Source organism: Mauremys mutica, unplaced genomic scaffold (genome assembly GCF_020497125.1).
Source record: "Mauremys mutica isolate MM-2020 ecotype Southern unplaced genomic scaffold, ASM2049712v1 Super-Scaffold_100095, whole genome shotgun sequence".
NCBI classification, from domain to species: domain Eukaryota; kingdom Metazoa; phylum Chordata; order Testudines; family Geoemydidae; genus Mauremys; species Mauremys mutica.
Genome location: NW_025423264.1, coordinates 1,189,199 through 1,209,695, shown reverse-complemented (window position 1 = coordinate 1,209,695; position 20,497 = coordinate 1,189,199). Strand labels below are relative to the sequence as shown.

General features: G+C 48.2%; 4 non-coding genes across 4 annotated transcripts; all 4 read right to left on the bottom strand.

Moving 5' to 3' along the window:
- Positions 1 to 13,088: 13,088 nt before the first annotated feature.
- On the bottom strand, positions 13,089 to 13,161 carry TRNAV-AAC. The gene has a single exon. It is a non-coding gene; the product is annotated as a tRNA-Val (tRNA).
- A 3,032-nt stretch (positions 13,162 to 16,193) lies between these two features.
- Positions 16,194 to 16,266, bottom strand: TRNAK-UUU. Its single transcript has one exon. It is a non-coding gene; the product is annotated as a tRNA-Lys (tRNA).
- Positions 16,267 to 17,506: 1,240 nt separating this feature from the next.
- TRNAM-CAU lies at positions 17,507 to 17,579 on the bottom strand. The gene has a single exon. It is a non-coding gene; the product is annotated as a tRNA-Met (tRNA).
- Positions 17,580 to 20,245: 2,666 nt separating this feature from the next.
- Positions 20,246 to 20,317, bottom strand: TRNAV-UAC. Its single transcript has one exon. It is a non-coding gene; the product is annotated as a tRNA-Val (tRNA).
- Positions 20,318 to 20,497: the final 180 nt, after the last annotated feature.

The following is a 20,497-nucleotide window of genomic DNA, read 5'->3' as shown; positions in this document are numbered from 1 at the left end:
CTGAGCACAAAATTACCCCACTGCCAGAGAAACTGGTAAATAATCACAATGCCCAGGCTTGAAGTCATCTGAACTACAGAATTCCCACCGCAAACCTGGCTCCCAGAGCACAGGGGGGATTGGGGGTTTGTTCTCATTGCTTAGCCATGTGCAGTAGCTCATGCTCCAATGCGTCTCTTAGTCTATAAGGTGCCCCAGGACTCTTTGCTGCTTTTACAGATCCAGACTAACACGGCCCCTCTGATACTCCTAGTGACACTCTCCAATGGATCCCCATCCTCCACCCACCGTGAGGTAGGTAGGAGCAGATCATTATTATCCCTACTTGAAAGAGGGAGAAGCTAAGGCTGCGAATGGAGAATTGACTTGTCTTAGGTCACACAGCCAGCCAGTGGCAGAGTTGGGAATAGGACCCAAGAGCCCTGATTTTCAAACTAACCATCAGATCTTGAATTTCACACATTGAATGACCTGAATAAAGTGCTCTCGGATGAGCTCCAGAGCAACAACAGTGCACAGTAATTATTCAGCAAGTATTTGAGGAGAACTGCAATGTTAGAGAGAATCATGAACTGCTCAGAGACCATTAATGCAAAGAAAGAAGCAAAATTTGTCAAACATATAACAGGTTATGACTTATTTACTTGGTCTTAAAAGAGAACAACAAGGACCTGAGTCTCCTCCATGTCAATAACCCCCTGCTCAGCCAATCAGGGTAGAGACTGAAGATGGGAAGCTGAGGGTTCTCACCCAAAGGATGGCCCAGGTCACCAGTGAGGATCACTGCCTGAGCACTATTTCAGCCCCACATTTTTGGGTGGACCTCCCACAGTGGGAGCTGCAGAGCAATCCCCCGCAACACACACACACACACACACACACACACCGCTCCTGGTGTTGGGAGGGGAACAGGTGAAAGGACAAAAGAAGCAAGAGACAAAGAGAAAGGAGGAAGGGATGGATGGAGGAAAAGGTGAAACAAAAAGGACAAACCCTAATGACCCCAGTGATTCTAAGGGACAAAATCCCAAGTGCGGAATAAAATTCTGCCACCTTAAGTTCGTGTTTTCCATGCCTATAATTCAACTGTCACCAGATGGATCAGACTGAACAGGTTTCAAACCTCAAGGAGGCTCTTACCTTCTAAACAGGGACGGCTGGTCTCTAGTAAAATCAGGCAAAGGGAAGGAGAAAACTCAAAAAAGGTTCCTCCTGGCGCTCACATCCATGAACCCGAATACTCCCTCAGTCCTCAAAGAGAGACCTGGAGAAGAAGACTTGCTGAAGCAAAGCCACAGGGGTCTCTGAGGTTTCCCTGGCCCCTCACCCCTGTCCTGCCTGGCTGATGTCAGCATCTCTCTGTGAGGTCACCACCTCCCCACCACCTCTGACCAATAGTCTGAGGTCCTGCAAAAAGCATTTGTGATGTCACTGCCACACCCCTCCCTTGCTGTGCTAATATCCTGCCACTGGCCAGGCACTTTGGAGGTTTGAGCTACTCCCTGTGGATCACCCCACTCAAGGAGCGTTCGTTCTAGGAAGCAAGCCAGCTAGACAGGAAAACATCAGACGCTGCTCCCAATGCTACATTCAGTTTTTCAGAAATTAGTCAACTTTATGGCCAGAAGAGACCATTAGAGCATCTAATCTGACCCCCTGCATATCACAGGCCTCCTGTATGACACAATAGCTACTTTTGGGGCAAACACATTCCAGAAAGGCATCTAGTCTTCATTAAATTACATCAGGAGATGGAGAATCCACCACTTTCCTTGGTAGATTGTTCCTGCGGTGAATCATCCTCGCTGTTGAATATTTGTGTCTTATTTGTAATATGAATTTGTCTTTTTTCACCTTCCAGCCATTGGGTCTTGTTATGCCTTTCTCTGCTAGATTCAAGAGCCCTTTCATACCCAATCTTTTCTCTCCATTAAGGCCCGTCAATGCTTCAGTGAAGTCACCTTTCAATCTTCTTTTGATAAGCTAAACAGGTTGAGCTCGTTCAATAGCTCACTAGAAGGCATTTTTCTCCAGCCTTCAGAACATTTACTGGCTCTTTGGTCATCAGACTCCTGAACTGCAGCTGGATGTGGTTCTTGTTCTTCTGCACAGCATAGCTCCTGGAGAAGAGGGATCTGCAAATGTACATTCATATGATCCCTTTGTTTAATTGATGAAAACATAAATTGACAGTTAGAGGATTGAACTGATTTCAGCGGATGGACAGCTTCACTAGGTTTTTATGCATTTGGACAGTGAAATGTTGAGTGTTTACATTCATGCCAAGCACCCCCGTATAGTGGAGCTCCTGAACATAATGGAGAATGGAAATGAAAATGTTTTCCTTTTTTTTAAGAAAAGAAAGAAGGTTATAAGAGGGCATTTGGGCTTGAATCAAGGACCACTTGATCTGTAATCAAGCACTCTACCACTAAACTATACTCCCATGACGGCAAAAGTATGGACTCGATCTGCAGGGCTTTGAAGGACAGACTCTGCTTCATCGAGGTCCTTTGCCATTCGCAGACCACAGGTGGTTTTAAAAATGGGGTTTGATTAAACTCCTTAAATGTGGCAAACACCACAGCTTGCACATCCACCGATATAGCTTCTCCCACTGATATAGCTGCCACCTCTTGGGGAAGTGGATTAACTACACCCACAGGAAAACTCTCTCCATTTAGCATAGAGCAGTGGTTCCCAAACTGTGAGTCAGGACCCCAAAGTGGGTCATAACCCTGTTTTAATGGGGTCGCCAGGGCTGGCATTAGACTTGTTGGGGCCTGGGGCTGAAGCCAAAAGTCTGAGCCCCACCACCCAGGGCTGAATCCCTCAAGCTCTGGTTTTGCCCTCCCGCAACTGGATAAGAGGGCACAGTGTGAAATGTTTGGGGACCACTGGTTTAGGATGACGTTCTCAATCACTTCTATGCAGTCAAATAAAAGCTATTCCTCACCCACCTACCCCTCCATCAGGACCAACTAGGTATGTTCCGCTGCCCTTCACTCATGCAGGAAGGATAATAACATTTCATTCCACTCAATCCTAAAGTGATTTGTAACCCGCCACCAGCCAAAACTGGTCATTTTGGGAAAGTGGCCCCATCATGCTGCATATCTAGGCAGAGTAGGTGTGTCTATGCAAACACCGTCTGTCCCTGAAATCTTTCCCCCAGCTCCTCACTAGATGTGAGGGGGGAGCTCATTCAGCCTCTGCTTCCGCTTAGTATTTAAAAACTCCTTATTGTCCCTATCTCTGCTGACCTTAGATTTCTCCTCCTGTCCTTTTCTTTACAGTTCTGATGAGGTGGCTGAGTGGTTCAGGTGGTGGACTGCTAATCCATTGTGCTCTGCATGTGTGGGTTTGAATCCTATTCTCATCAGATGCATTTAGTCTTCACCCATCCTTTATAGACAACCATCTCCCCCTTTGGTTCAATGACAGATCAAACAATGGTGCTTCTTGCAAACAAAAACCTTCTCAGAAACTCAGAAGTCCCTTGTTGTAAATAAAATGTCTAAATCCCAGATTTCTAAAAAAAAAAAAATTCTCTAGTGCTGTATTTCTTAGTTTTAATCTCAAAAGGGAACATCCTCATCATCTCCCCCAAACACCCTGAGACCTCCCCAAATTATTAAAATATCCTCAACCTGAGCAAGGCCAGAGCAGTGAACCAGAGCTAGTGTCTAGACCAAGCTGTTCTGAAGGAGGCAACTCAAACATTTTCTCCCTGCTTCCCTTGGCAAGGTCTGACTGAGAAAACAAAATTCCCCAGACTGAAAATTTTCTGCTGAAACACCCATACTAGTCTGTTTGGGGACTTTGATTTGAATGTATTATTATTATTCTCTTCTGATTTATCTCAGTTCAGTGTTTGTCCTCCAGATGTGTTTACAGGTATTGAGGTGTGGGGGAGAGAGGCCAATTCATAATGTCTCTATCCCCCTTTCATAGTTTCTTCCAACTTGCTAGGAAGCTCCTTTGCTACAATGTGAGTCAAGCAGTGTCCATTGTCTCTGTGCTATCTTGGAGAAGCCTGCATTGTACACGGTTCCTGGGCTAGTCCTTGGGAGTGTGGATCCCTTCAATGGGCCAGCAGCGAGTCTGGCTCCTCCATTGTCACACCCGAAAGGCTGGTGGGGAGCATTTCCCAACATCATAACATATCTCAGTAACACACACAGAGCAAAACTTCATAACTTCCCAACCAATGTGAGCACACGCAATCCAACAAGATATTAATGTTCAACAGAGCAAGACTTTTGAAATGATACCTCACAAGGCAGACTTTGTACAAACCATGTCATCATTATATGAGAGTGGTGAATATGGGGCTTGCAGGGTGCTGCTTTGAGCACAGCGTGCCACACCTGGGCTTACATTGCAATGGGGACGTACCCTTAGAGTCCATCTCTCCTGGGATAAAGATGGCAGCAGGGCTGACCTGGGTCATCTGACTTGGGCTCCTGGAGCTAAAGCTGAGGGGCTAAAAACTGTGGTGCAGATATTTGTGTTCACGCTGAAGCCTGGGTTCAGAAGCCCTCATGGGGCCTCAGAGATTGGGCTCAAGCCCATATGTCTGCACTGTAATTTTATAGAGGTTGGGAGGGAGTTTAGCAAGTGGAAATGGTAAAACAGCATTGAGGGGACTGGACCACTGACCTATCAGCTCTTAACACCCAAACTTTCAGTAAATCTATTATCAGTGCCTACGAGTGTAATTTAAACCATAGGTCCATCTAGCTCTGAATCTTGTCTTCTGACACTAGCCAATACCAGGTGCCCCAAAAGCCACTACCCACAGCACCACTGGGAGTTGAATCCAGAATCTGCTGCTTAGAGAACAGGTGCAATAATCAGCTAAGTCATGATGCTTATGGTTATTTAAAGCATCGTGTCTGCCCACACCTGAATCTCTGCCAATCCCCACTGGGCCCTGACAAGTGTTGTTCGTGTTTGGATTCTGTAAAGCAGAGGAGCAGGTGACGTTTTGCTCCCAAGGTGTGTGTGTGATTCTTTGGACATGTCTACACTACAAAATTAGGTTGGTGTAATTACATTACTTAGGCTGACAATGCAGTTATATTAACCTAATCCTGGTGTAGATAGCAGCTCAGCTGTCAGAACTTTCTGGAGATATGAAAGGGGAGGGACCCAACCTCTGTAACAGGAATGCAAGGCAGGTGAATTCATGGCAGGCATGGTGGGATACTGGTGGAGGCCAGTTATGGTGATATAATGACCAGCAGCATTTACACTGACAATTTGTCACTTTAAGTTTGCTGCAAAAAGCTCTAGGCCTCTTGTCGAGATGGTTTTATTTTGTCACCAAACCAGGGAAGTTTTGTCACCAGACATGGCATTGCAGTGTGTGCACCAGCTACAAGCTGCCCACCGAGGGAGCGTTGTGTGTTTTTCACACACCTGAGCAATATAATCATAGAATCATAGAACTTAAGATCAGAAGGGACCATTATGATCATCTAGTCTGACCTCCCGCAAGATGCAGGCCACAAAAGCTGACTCACCCACTCCTGAAATAATTCTCTCCCTTGACTCAGCTGTTGAAGTCCCCAAATCCTGATTTAAAGACTTCAAGTAGCAGATAATCCTCCAGCAAGCGACCCCTGCCCCATGCTGCGGAGGAAGGCAAAAAACCTCCAGGGCCACTGCCAATCTACCCTGGAGGAAAATTCCTTCCCGACCCCAAATATGGTGATCGGCTGAACCCCGAGCATGCGGGCAAGACTCTCCAGCCAGACACTCAGGAAAAAGACTTTCAATATCCCAACATTGACCCTCAGTACTAATTACCAGTGGTCTCACGTTATCCTATCAAACCATTTCCTCCATAAACTTATCAAGCTTAATCTTAAAGCCAGAGAGGTCCTTCGCCCCCACTGCTTCCCTCGGTAGGCTGTTCCAGAATTTCACTCCCCTGATGGTTAGAAACCTTCGTCTAATTTCAAGCCTAAATTTCCTGACTGCCAATTTATATCCATTTGTTCTCATGTCCACATTAGTAATGAGCTGAAATAATTCCTCTCCCTCCCTGGTATTTATCCCTCTGATATATTTAAAGAGAGCAATCATATCTCCTCTCAACCTTCTTTTGGTTAAGGAAAACAAACCGAGCTCCTCAAGTCTCCTTTCATACGACAGGCTTTCCATTCCTCGGATCATTCTAGTGGCCCTTCTTTGTACCCGTTCCAGTTTGAATTCATCCTTCTCAATCATGGGAGACCAAAACTGCACACAGTACTCCAAATGAGGTCTCACCAACGCCTTGTATAACGGGACTAGCACCTCCTTATCTCTACTAGAAATACCTCGCCTAATGCATCCCAAGACCGCATTAGCTTTTTTAACGGTCACATCACATTGCCGACTCATAGTCATCCTGCGATCAACCAGGACTCCGAGGTCATTCTCCTCTTCCGTTACTTCCAACTGGTGCATCCCCAGCTTATAACTAAAATTCCTGTTAGTCATCCCTAAATGCATAACCTTACACTTTTCACTATTGAATTTCATCCTATTACTAATACTCCAGTTTACAAGGTCATCCAAATCTCCCTGGAGGATATCCCGATCCTTTTCCGAATTGGCAATACCTCCCAACTTCGTGTCATCCGCAAACTTTATCAGCCCACTCCTACTTTTGGTTCCAAGGTCAGTGATAAATAGACTGAATAAGATCGGACCCAAAACCGAACCTTGAGGAACTCCACTGGTAACCTCCAACCTGACATATCACCTTTCAATACGACTCGCTGCAGTCTCCCCTTTAACCAGTTCCTTATCCACCTCTGGATTTTCATTTCAATCCCCATCTTTTCCAATTTAACCAGTAATTCTTCATGCGGTACCATATCAAACGCCTTACTGAAATCAAGATATATTAGATCCACCGCATTTCCCTTGTCTAAAAAATCTGTTTCTTTCTCAAAGAAGGAGATCAGGTTGGTTTGGCATGATCTACCTTTCGTAAAACCATGTTGTAATTTGTCCCAATTGCCATTGACCTCAAGGTCCATAACTACTCTCTCCTTTAATATTTTTTCCATGACTTTACATACTACAGATGTTAAACTAACAGGCCTGTAGTTACCCGGGTCACTTTTTTTCCCCTTCTTGAAAATAGGAACTATATTAGCTAATCTCCAGTCAAACGGTACAACCCCCGAGTGTAGAGATTTGTTAAAAACTATCGCTAACGGGCTTGCAATTTCACTTGCCAATTCCTTTAATATTCTAGGATGAAGATTATCCGGGCCACCTGATTTACTACCGTTAAGCTGTTCAAGTTTGGCTTCTACCTCGGATACTGTAATTTCCAACCCCGCACCTTCATTCCCATCAGTCACTCTGCCACTATTCCTAAGCCCTTCATTAGCCTCATTAAAGACCGAGGCAAAATATTCGTTTAGATATTGTGCCGTGCCTAGCTTATCCTTAATCTCCACTCCGTTTACAGTTTTAAGTGGTCCCACTTCTTCTTTCTTGGTTTTCTTCCTATTTATATGGCTAAAAAACCTTTTACTATTGGTTTTAATTCCCTTCGCAAGGTCCATCTCTACCCGGCTTTTGGCCTTTCTCACTGCATCCCTATACCCTCTGACCTCAATAAGGTAGGTTTCTTTGCTGATCCCATCTTCCACTCCTTGTACACTTTCTGTTTTTTCTTAATCACCCCTCTGAGACGCTTGCTCATCCAGCTCGGTCTAAAACTGCTACCTAAGGACCGTTTTCCCTTTCTCGGGATATAGGCCTCTGACAGCTCCTGCAACTTCAACCTGAAATAATCCCAGGCGTCTTCCGCATTTAGATCCCTAAATATGTTAGCCCAATCCACTTCCCTAACTAGTCGCCTTAATTTAGTAAAGTTAGCCCTTTTGAAATCGTAAACCTTAGTCTCAGATGCAATTTTGTTTATCCTTCCATTTATTTTGAACCGAATTAGCTCATGATCACTCGAGCCAAGGTTGTCCCCTACAACCATTTCCTCAACAAGGTCCTCACTACTCACCAAAACCAAATCTAAAATGGCATCCCCCCTCATCGGTTCAGCTACTACTTGATGAAGGAATTCATCAGCTATCACGTCTAGGAAAAGCTGAGCCCTATTATTATTACTAGCATTTGTTTCCCAATCTATATCCGGGAAGTTAAAGTCTCCCATGATCATACAGTTCCTATTAGTATTTACCTCCTTAAAAACATTAAAGAGTTCTCTATCCATATCCAGGCTAGATCCCGGCGGTCTATAGCACACCCCAATCACTATCCCAGGGGAGGCTCTAGTAGTTTTCTTCCCTAATGTGACCATTGCCCAAACAGACTCCGTATTATCCATTCCATTACTAGTTATTTCATTACAGTTTACCTCATTATTGACATACAATGCTACTCCCCCACCTTTACCTTTGTTTCGGTCTTTCCTAAACAGCACATACCCTTCCATACCTGTACTCCAGTCATGACTACCGTTCCACCATGTTTCGGTTATTCCTACAATATCCGGTTTCAATTCTCGGACCAGGGCCTCCAATTCCTCCAATAATGATGCTGAAATAACTTTGTAGTGCAGACCTGGCCAAAGATTCAGTCACACATACACACAGCTTGCAAGGAAAACGTCACCTGCTCCTCTGCTTTGCAGAATCCAAACACAAGCAGGGAGTCAGGTGTGGGCAGACACTGTATTTTAGCTATCCACAGGCACCATGGCTTAGCTTGCTAAAACACCTGTCTTGTAAACAGGCAATCCTAGGTTCAACTCCCAGTGGTGCCTTGTTGAATAACTCTTGGGGCACCTGGTATTGGCTACTGTGGGAGGACAAAACACAGAATTAGATGTGCCTTTGGGCCAGCCCAGTATGGCTGTTTAAATTATACTCACAGGCACTGATAACAGAATTACTGAAAGTTTGAGAGTTAAGAGCTGATAGGTCAGTGGTACAGCCTGTCACAGATGACACCCTCCCTCTGGGACAGGGGCAGGTCTGAGCTCTCACACCAAATGCTCATCATTGTGGCTGCCAGAATCTGTGGGCAGCTCGTTTAGTTTGCACTGAGGGTTGAGTCCTACTTTGTGCACCGTGTGTGAGAATGAAAATCCTAAACGGCCCTTTGAAATAACGAAAGCAACAGGACGTGTTATTGTCCCTGCCCCAAAGCAGACAGACCAATGGAGAAATGCCATTGAGTCCAGGGTAATACCCCACTGCCAATTTACCTTGTTTGCTTGCTAAACTCCCTCCCAACCTTGAGGGCTCCCAGAGCCTGATATTGAGCTTGAGCTGAGATGTCTACAGTGCAAATTTACCACCCCACGGCCCTAGCCTGGGAGCCTGCACTGGCACGGGACAGCCGTGGGTGTTTCATTGCAGTGTGGACATAGCCTAGCATTATGTCTACACTGCCATTAACACACCCAAGCCACTATTCTCAAACCCTGGGTCAGTTGATTCAGGCTTGTGGGGCTTGTGCTGCAGGGTTATAAAATGACAGTGCAGACACTTGGGCTTCAGCCCAGCCTCCAAGACCCCATGAGGGGTGAGGGTCTCCGAGCCTGGGCTCCAGTCTGAGCCCCAGGAGCCCAAATCAGATCATTCAGGCCAGCTGGGCCACAGGGATTTTGTCACAGTATAGATGCCCTCTCAGGGTATGTCTACACTGCAATGTAAGCCCAGGGTTAGCAGAAGTCATGTCAGCAGCCCCAACACATGAACAGAAACCACGAGGGAAGGACCCCCCCCCAATAAGCTGGGCAGTGTCCTTCTCCCTACGGTTCGTAAGTCCAGCAAACAAAAGTCCTTTAACATGAGCCATTCCCTCTCTGTACCCCACTCACAGCTGTTGTCCTTAGTCAGTGCAAGCCCAGAGGTGCCTCTGTAGAGTTCACCTGCCATCCTGGGTGGAAAAGGGGGGAACTAAGAAGGCACCGTACTCACTATGTTGTCTAGGGACTCACTCATCCCTCCACAGTCCCCCTGTCCTAACGTTTGTCTGACACCTACATTTTAGTATTGGGACCCAAGACCCAGCCCACTTGGCTTTGGAACCCATGTCCCCTGCCTAGCAAGTGCTATTGAATTGAGGGTGAGTCCCTCAATCAGGGTCTGCCAAGCACAGTTGTGCTGCCCTCGATTCACTCAGCAAGGATAACAACCCTATATTTCTCCTGCCCCTGTAACATGGAGACTGGGAATCCAACACCAGCTACAAGTGATCATTTCAGCAAGCGACCCAACATATTTCCAACATACTGTAAAATCCACATGCAGACTAATACATCTCAGCTTGCAAGAAAATCTTCCTGAGGGGATCTGAAGCACCTGCTGCTGGAGGGAAGGAGGGAGCTGTGGGTTGGGATTGAGGGGCACCCGGGAATAGGAGGGGGCTGTGGGTTGAGATTGAGGGGCACTGGAGGGTCACAAACATTGTTGCGGGTGGTTCAGGGTATATGTCGTTCCCCCCACCACCACCCCGTGAAAGCAAAGGGAAAAAAATCATTTCTCGCCTTTTTTCAATATCACCATATGTCTACTGGATGCTGCTGGCAGATGCTACACAGCAGCATCCCCGTTCCTTCCCTTCCCTTCCAGATGGCAGATGGTACAGTAGGACTGGTATCCGTCATCATCGTCCCGTGAGTGCTCCTGGATGGCCTTGGTGAGGTCGGCCGGGGGTGCCTGGGCAAAAATGGGAATGACTCCCAGGTCATTCTCTTCTTTAAGCTTTGTCTAATGGAGATTCAGTCCTGCCTGGAATATCACAGCAGCTGGAGGCTGCCCTCCCCTCCCTCCTTTGAGCTCTACTTGCAGAGGCAATAAAGTCAGTGTTGTTTCAAATTCCTGCATTCTTTATTACTTCATCACACAAATGGGGGGATCACTGCCACAGTAGCCCAGGAGGGGTGGGGGAGGAGGGAAGCAACGGGTGGGGTTGTTGCAGGGGCACCCCCTAGAATGGCATACAGCCCATCATTTCTGCGGGATGTCTGGGGCTCTGACCTGGAGAGGCCATTTGCCTCTCTGCTTCTTTAGTAGGCTTGCCCAATAGTCCAGACAGGACTGACTCTCCCTTTAGACAAAACTTAAAGAAGAGAATGACCTGTGGAGTCATTCCCATTTTTGTCCATGCGCCCCCGGCCGACCTCACCAAGGCCGGCCAGGAGCACCAATGACAGCAGCAGATGGTACAGTATAACTGGTAATTGTCACTGTCAGCTTGCAAAGCAGCAGACGGTATGGTATGGCTGGTAACCATCTTTGCTAAGTTGCAAAAGGCAAGGGGATGCTGCTGTGTAGCGCTGCAGTACCGCGTCTGTCAGCACCAACCAGTAGAGATATAGTGACAGTGAAAAAGGCTGAACGGGCTCCATGGCTGCCGTGCTATGGCGTCTGCCCAGGCAATCCAGGGAAAAGGGCACGAAATGATTGTCTGCCGTTGCTTTCACGGAGGGAAGATTGAGTGACAACATTTACCCAGAATCACCCACGACACTGTTTTTGCCCCATCAGGCATTGGGATCTCAACCCAGAATTCCAATGGGCGGGAGAGACTGTGGAAACTATGCGATAGCTATGGGATAGCTACCCACAGTGCAACGCTCTGGAAATCGACGCTAGCCTCGGCACATGGACGCACACCGCCGAATTAATGTGCTTAGTGGGGCCACGTGCACTCGACTTTATACAATCTGTTTCCAAAAACTGGTTTCTCTAAAATCAGAATAATCCCGTAGTGTAGACATACCCTGTGGTTAACAACTTTGGTGGCTAATTGAAAGGCTGATGGTTCAAACCCAGGTGAAGATGGAGGTGGTTTTTTTTTTAGTGATGAGAATCCAGTACAGTTTAACAGGCAGAAAATCTCCTCAAGTCTGCTCTAGCCTCATTGGGCAAGCATAAGTAGCACTTTTGCCAGATGCATTGGTGGTATAGTGGTGCGCATAGCTGCTTTCTAAGCAGTTGATCAGGGTTTGATTTCCAACCAATGCAGTAACGTGATGTTTTCTCCCCTGGGAATTGGTTTAGTTTCAGTCACATTGTATCAGTTTATTAATGGAATGAGAGAATCAATGTCCTGCAGGTCATTCAACACACAATGAAGGAAGAAAGGGGCGGGACTATACAATGAGTTGTTGGAGTTATCCTGGTATTACAATGTTTGGTTTATTTTTTTAAAAAACTTCCTTTACTTCCCTCTCCATTTTAGAGCCTTTAAGTTCAGAAGGGACCAGTGTGATCATCTAGTCCAACCTGCTGCACCTTGCAGGCCAAAAGACCCCACCCACCCAGTCCTGTAATAGACCCAGGAGGGGAGGCAGCTCTGTGCACTGTCCCTACCCCAGGCAGCACATGGAGGCCCTCTGCTCCCCTCCCCCCATGGGTGTGCAGAGATGTGCCAGCAGCACTAAGGTGGCTCCCTGCCCACTCTGCCTCCGTCCCTCTGTGCTGCTTCCAGAAGTGGTTGACATATTGATAGTTAAGCTCAAAAGAAGTGGGGCGGGGTGTCACACTCACACTCCCAGGACACGGCACTGGAGATGTCAGGATTCTGCAAGGTAAGTGTCCCACAGTGCAGCTATGGACGGTGTGATGAAGGTAAGTCTTCCTGAGGCACAATGAAATACAATGCAGAGAACCACTGGCCAGGCGGTCCGGGATAAGGTCATTCACTGGTGGTACAAGCTTGTGAGTGCTCTCCTGAGCACAGGGCCCTTCTCCTTTTAAGAGCCTGCACCTCATGGCCTGTGACTAGAGATGACTTGGCTGCATCTGGTTGGTCACACTCGACCTTGGGCAGTGTCCATGCTCTGGGTGTGTGAGCGCTGCCTAATTAGAGTCCCAGACACCTTGTCTACCTGGGAGCTCTTCTGCTCTTCAACCAGCCCATTCATCTCAGGAGCATTTCAGGAGGGAGCGGGAGGGGAAAAGCCACTTCACAGGCATTCAGAGAGGGAGAGGAGACAGAAGTGGGAGCAGGGGAAGTATAACAGACCTTTTGAGCATAGAAATCACTGCTGCTCCTACAACAACAGGGACAGGCCAGGGGGAGCTGGGAAAATTAAGCCCTCATGTTTCTGCCTGGTTTCAAACCAGGGCCCGTTTGCATGTTAGGCAAATGTGATAACCACTACACTACAGAAACTCTGTTGCAAGGTTCTTCCCCTCCCTTCATAAGAACATAAGAATGGCCATATTGGGTCAGACCAAAGGTCCATCCAACCCTGCAGTGCCGCTGACTTGAAGGTATACATTGTCCCTGTCATAAACAGTTAGTTAAGGGTTAAGGTTTTTTTTCTACCTGTAAAGGGTTAACAAGCAGTACCTGTGGACACCTGACCAGAGGACCAATCAGGGACAAGATATTTTCAAATCCCTGTGGAGGGAAGTTTTTTTCTTTTTTTTTGTTTTTGTTTTTTTAGAGAGTCTCTCTTGGGAGTTGAGGGAGTCCAGACATCTTAATCAAGTCCTCCCAGGTTTCTGCAATAAATTCTTCTATTCAAGCTTGTGAGTATTAGCAAGGAACTAGTATTCTTATACTTTTATTTCTGTATTTGCAATTCTGTGTTTTGCTATAGAATTTCTTTAATTCTGTACTGTTATTGCTTTTACTGAGAAAGAAAGGAGGGGGAATTCTCTCCAGAGATTGATAAGTTTAGACCCTGTATATTGTTCCATCTTGGTTACAGAGACAGTGACTTTCTTTTATTCTTTAATAAATCTTTTCTGTAAAGGACTTGGTTGATCTTTCCTTGGGTGGATTCTCAGGGAAAGGAGAGGAGGGAGGTATCCCTCTATCGTTGGATTCCGGTATCTCTCCTAGGAAAAGGGAGGGGGAAGGAAGCAGGGGGGAATGGTTTACTTCTCCTAGGTGTAAGAACTCCATGGATTTGGGGCTCTTGGGATCCCCTAGGATTTTGGGGAAGGACTGTGTCCCAATACACGTACCTTATTGGGTGGTGGCAGCTTTTACCAGATCTAAACTAGGATTTTTAGTTTAGAGGGAAACCAATGCGGTCCCCATTTTGGAACCCAACAGCTCTAAGTGGGGGTGAGACCTATGACAGTCCCCAAATCTGAAATAGTTATGGGTAAGGACAAAGTCACAAAGTTCAGCCACCAGGTGTGCCATGACATTATCGGGGATACTGTTCCTGACGGCTTGTAGTCCATCTTTGTGTAGAATGTTGGTGTAGAGGGCTTCTACCTCCATAGTGGCCAGGATGGTGTTTTCTGGAAGATCACCAATGGATTGTAGTTTCCTCAGGAAGTCAGTGACATCTCGAAGATAGCTGGGAGTGCTGGTAGCATAGGGCCTGAGGAAGGAGTCTACACAGCCAGACAATCCTGCTGTCAGGGTGCCATTGCCTGAAATGATGGGGCATCCAGGATTTCCAGGTTTATGGATCTTGCATAGCAGATAGAATACCCCTGCTGCTTCTCTGTCTGGGATGTTTTTGTCAGCCCTGGTACACAAAAAGGGCATCGTTGCGAGCGCCCACGAAGGCGAGAAGAATTTTTGCCTGCCTTGCTCAGCTTGACTTGCTTCCTCACCCCATTCCTGCCTTAGATCCTGGGTCACCTGGTGGCTGAAGATGGTCCATTGTCTCAAGCGGTGCCAGAGCCTGACACAGTGCCCCGGGAAGCATTTGCTCTGCACATGCCAGTCGTGCACATTTGCAAATACTTTAAAGCTCCTGTTACTAAGTTCTGGGGACAGTTGCTCACCATCAAAGGAGGCACCCTAAAATTGGCCTGTCTCACCCAGTGGTACATTGACCTCTGTTCAAATTGAGCCAAAGGGGGCGGGCCTCGCTGCTATGGCCACCGCTGCTGTGAGGGTGGCCACTGTTGCGGATGAAGCCATCCTGGAAGCACCTTCCACCTAGCCACCCACTGAAAATCCTGTAGGGTGTAAGGTGGGAGTAGAAGAACACTAGAGGGGGGCCTCCTCTTTCCCCCACCATCGCCCATCCCATACCCGGTGCTGCACCCAGTGGGGTAAAAAAATTATGGCCATATCAAAAAAGTCAGTTGCGTTCTTTGTGGTTGCCCCACCATTCCCCTCGGGCCTGACCTGACCTCCAGCTCAGCCACCACTGAAAATTGAAGCACAAAACAGTAGAGCCGTACAAGGCTTCAAAGCCCACCAGGCTCAACCCCTCCTCTAATACGTCAGAAAAGCCGCACTTCTCCTGACTAGGTAGGGACGTCCTATCGCCCCACAAGAAGTGGAAGGCCATCGTGTTCGGTCTCAGCAGCACTCGTGGAGCAGGGGGAAATACATGGCTGAGGAAATTCCCCACAGATGGGTCTTGAGCATCACAACCTTGTAGGTAATGACAAGGTCCACGTACGCCACCGGCTGAGCCATTCCTCACAGGCCAGCAACCATTTCTCCCAGTTCGCGTTCCCCACCTCGTCCCCAACCAAATGCTAGAAGGCCCAGCTCATCAACCTGCCCACTCTAGCAGCCCTCCTCTTCTGCCCTGACTGATAGGGGGGAGTATTGAGCCTCCCTCTCTTAGGCCCTTCAGCATCCCTGGGGAACACCAACACCTCCCATGTGACTTTGGGCCAGTAGGTCAACCAATAGGGCTGCCTCCTAGGCCAGGCTGCAGCCCAGCTTCAGGACTCAGAGGAAATGGAGCTCGCATCCCTCCCTACAGGACTCCAGGCACGGCCAGGCTTCTGGATCAAACGTCCCCTCTTGTGCTCAAGTCACAACAGTTAGCGGGTAAAAGACAGGCTTTAATGGCCTTTGAGGGAGCAAGACAGAGCCTTGGAAAACCCAGCAGGGTTTGTGGCACAGGAATTGCCCTCAGATCCCACAGAGACTTCAACTCAGATTGCAGGATTCACAGTCCCGAGTGCTGCTCTTACACCATGGGACCAATAGGGAACCCCCAGACCTCTGCTGAGCTCTGGTGTGGATGACCCTGTGCGGGCAGCCCTGCCTTTGCTCACCAAGTTGGCCTGCAGCACTTTGCTGCAGCTCCAAGAGGCCTTTCTTAAACCAGACTGAGAGGCCAGTGGGCATGTGAGGAAGTTTCCCCTTCAGTCCCAGGCAGTACATGGCCCTTCCAAGGAAAGGCCAAGTCCTGGGGAAAAAAGGTGATGTCAAATTTCACCCTAGGAAGATGCCTTCTTCCATTTCAAGGGGAATGGTTTTCTTTTCACCTGACCAGGGACTTGAACCCTGGACCCTCAGATTAAAAGTCTGATGCTCTACCAACTGAGCTAGCCAGGCTCACATGTGAAAGAAACAAATTTAATGCACAAGAGAAACTAGTCATGAAAATGAGGGCAGGAAACAATACAGAAAACCTGCTACTCTCGCTCTCTTAGCAGTCCTAGCCCCAGACGGCTCCTCCATCTGGTGCCCTGAGGCCTTATTCTTTTTTTAGTTTAATATCAAATCCAGGAGAAAACACAGTTATACAAAGCAAAACGAAATCACAAACAGAAATGTCATTGGAAATACAAAAATAAAAAAGGAAAATGCAATTCCCATCACTTTATCGTGTCGGGGCCATTCCTGTATCGAGAGCACCCGCGAAGGTCCCTGTGTGCTTACGAGAAACCTGGAGGAACTCAAACCACAGCCTGAACATGAAACTCAACTGCTCCCAGGTGCTGCAGTAAAACCCTTTCCCAGCTGTGACGTTGCACTCCATAGGATTTTATGAAAATATGCTAATGAGTGTGAATATAAAGTGACTGGACTATTCTTCATGCAAAAGGTCTCTTGTAAGGTATCATTACAAAGCTTATAATCTACTGTGTGTGTTCATCCTATTTGTATGAACCGATCATTCTTGGATCTGAAACTAGAAATATGAACTATAACTCTGAGGTCCTGTTGTAATGATGCAAAGTGTGGGCCATTAATAGTGGTTTGGACTCTTGATGGCTCCCATTAACCAGGACAATTGACTGGAGATGGCTCTGTCCTGCACCATCCGTGAGTCAGGCCAGGAAGAATGAAGGCTTGGGGGGGTCTCACAGGACATGTGACCATGTCACCTGGTACAGGAATCCATCTTAAACCTGGGGCTCTTCCCCAGGAGAGAGAAAAGATTCCTGCCTTGTACCAAAGCTGTATAAGGGGGTGGAACTGAACAAACATGGCTGCAGTCATGAGACATCCCCTAGCTACCACCTGAGCTGGAACAAGGGCTATACGAGGTGAAAAGATTGGGCCCAGACATAAAATAAGTCTAGTCTGCAAAAGAAGTTTATTGAAAGATCTCTGAGGGTGAGATTTGATCTGTATTGGGTTTCATACTGTATTAGGCTTGGACTTGCATGTTTTTGTTTTATTTTGCTCTGTGAAAAATACAAGGTCCATAGAGAAGGAAAAGAAAATGCCCTAGAAAAGTCTGTGTGTGTGTGTGTTAGATGGGTGGGAGGATGTCTAGAAACCACCCTCCTCTAGTTTCTTTTCTCTGATTTCCTGTAGAAAATCTGAAGCAGGGAGCAAAAGCCATTGTCTTCTCTGAGGCTTGAACTCAGGACCTTCAGATTATGAGACTGATACGCTGCTAACTGTGCTAAGAAGGCTTGAAAAAGTTTTAGGCTCAGTGTATATAGGACCCTCCTACAGCAGTGATTGGGGCAGGGAAGGAGCCAGAGATGTGCTGGAAGAAGCAGGGAGCTCTGGTGACCAGAGACTTTTCGTGGCAGCTTTCACAGCAGCAAAGAAATCAGTTCATGCTGCCAGTGAACAATCTACTGGAACTAATGGCAGCACAGGGGGGATGTTTCCAAGCTATTCACCTACTTCCACATTTTAGAACTTACTCTCCTTTTGCTAGTAGGGCACTTTCCATGCAAATTAAGCAAAGCAAGTTGGGGAAACTACACAGGTAATAAAAACCAGGGCGCCAGATAAGGGTTGAACTCATAATCCCAGCAGTAGCCCCCTCTGCGCTAACCAGTTGCACCAGTGCAGGTGCTTCTCAGGCCTTGGCTACACTTGCAAATTTGCAGCGCTGCAGCAGGGTGTGAAAACACACCCTCTCCAGCGCTGCAAATTACGGCGCTGCAAAGCGCCAGTGTGGTCAAAGCCCCAGCGCTGGGAGCATGGCTCCCAGTGCTGTACGTTATTCCCCACAGGGAGGTGGAGTACGGACAGCGATGGGAGAGCTTTCTCCCAGCGCTGGCGCTTTGACTACACTTAGCGCTTCAAAGCGCTGCCGTAGCCAAAGCCTTAGGCAAAGCTGGGAAGCAGGAAGTTATCAGTCTCTGTGATTCACACCTTTGCCTGGTAATTGAAAGGCTGATGCATCAAACCTAACTCAAGATGCGGCTTTTCAGCCATGAGACTCCAGGACATTTTGACAGAAAGAAAATCTCCTCTGTTTTGGTTTAGCCCCATTTGACTCCTTCTGCCCGTCTTCTCCCACTCCCTCCACTCTCTTTCCTTCCCCACTGGGGCCGTGCAGAGAGGAGCCCCAGTCAGTCTCTGTCACAGAGTCTGTATCCCATAAAGGGAGGGAGGGGTTGCTCCAAAACATTGATAATGGGAGGGGAGGGGTGGGCATGGTTAGGGGGAGAAAGGATGGAGAATTAACCGTGGGGCCCAGAGAGATTCCCCCAGACTGGGGAGATCCCCTGCTGCCCCCCATCAGCCAGCTGTGGGAAGAACAACTTGGGATTGCTTGGGGAAGCCACCTTTAAAAACACAAGTGTAACATGCTAGTTACATTTTAATAAGACCAAAGCCTTCTCAATCCCAGGGTCACGATCACTGGAATGATTTTGCCTTGATATTTTACCAGCCGCAGACACAAAGCAAGTCAAATTACAGTTTCCGTTCGGAGTCAATGCACACATAAGAATCCGGAGGCTTTTAATTCCTTAGGTTCTGCTGCCATTTCATTTCTGTCCTGTTCCAAGATTTATCATTGTGCAAAGCAACGTTAGGCCCTTGGGAGTGTCCCCCTCAGTGCTGCCTGCCACCCTTGGGCAATTTAAAAGGGCCCGGGGACCCCCGCCACCACCACCAGCAGCACAAGGGGACTAAGGCAGTTTCCTGCCCGCCCTCACTCCATGTGGCACGCCACTCCCGGAAACGGCTGGCACGTCCCTGGTGTGGGGGAGGTCTCCGTGCGCTGCCCCGCCCTGAGTGCCAACTCTGCCAACTGTGGCAATGGGAGCTGCAAGGGTGAAGTCTGCAGGCAGCCATGCACAGAGACACCCCTGGCCCTCCCGCTTAGGGGCTGCTGCCAGAGGAGGGTGCAGGTTGCTTTTGGGAGATGCCCAAGGTAAATGCTGCACCCCTCACCCTCTCCTGCACCCCCAACCCAGACCCCACACCTGCACCCAAACTCCCTCCAAGAGCTTGCCCCCTGCACACCCTCCTGCAGCACAACCCCCTGACTGAGTCCAGACCCTGCACCCAAACTCTCCCAGAGCCCAGCCCCTCTCCCTGCCACACCCAAACTCCCTCCCAGAGCCTTAGGCAGGTGTGTGTGGGGGGGTGGGGCAGGACTTGGTCCCATTCTAGGCACCACCAAAAATTGTACAAACCTGCCGCCCCGTCCAGCCCAACCTTCTGCTGATGCACCTCAGCCCACACCCCTGCAGGGTTTGAAACTTCCATTGCTTAAACTCCAGGACACTGAGGGATTTCAGCTCCCCTTTGACCAGAGGGAACCTTCACCCCACTCCCAGCCAGGTTCTTGTCCATGGGATCACTGTAGGGGGGCTGGGTCCCGCTGGGTCTTTTCTCTCTCTGTGACAGGCCAGGGTGCAATAACTGGGGCATCTGAGCACCAAGGACCTTCTGTGGGGCTGCCATTCCCCTTCCCCTTCTGTGGTCTCGTCTGTCATTGACTCCAGCCTCTTTTCTACCCATCGTCAGCATCATCCGAAGCAAACTGCACTTGCCTCAAAAAGACAGTGTCCCCTGCTGGGTGTAAATCACTGACCTCTCTCCTCTCTGAGCACTGACTGCCCCTGTGTTTCCTTGCCTCTCAGTCTGTGCAGATGGGACCTTTCCCTCCAGTGCTGGAGGATTCTCCCTTCTCATCTACCCTTGTCCCAAGCAGCACAGCGGGTAGGAATCTTAAATGTACCAAGGTGACTTAGGAGCAGAACCCCCCCGTACATTCCATGCAATTGGCACTTGCCCCTTACTGAGCAGGATTGAAACTGGTGCAGGGAGACTGGTGGGCCACATCCCAGCTGGGCAAGAGCAAAGCACCAGGGTGAAAAACTGAACTTGGAGATACTGGGGATTGAACCCAGGGCCTCACACATGTAAAGCATGTGCTCTACCACTGAGCTACATCCCCACATGGGTTGGGTAGACTATGAATTACACTCAGAGCCCTCCTGTTTCCACTGCATCCAGTGACCTATAAGACTCACGAGAAGCCCATTCCCCTCTCTGAGGGCCAGTCCTGCTCTCCTGGAGGTTAACTGTTCATAGGGGTCGCTTTGCAGCAGGGCCAGATTCTATGTGTGGGGCAGAG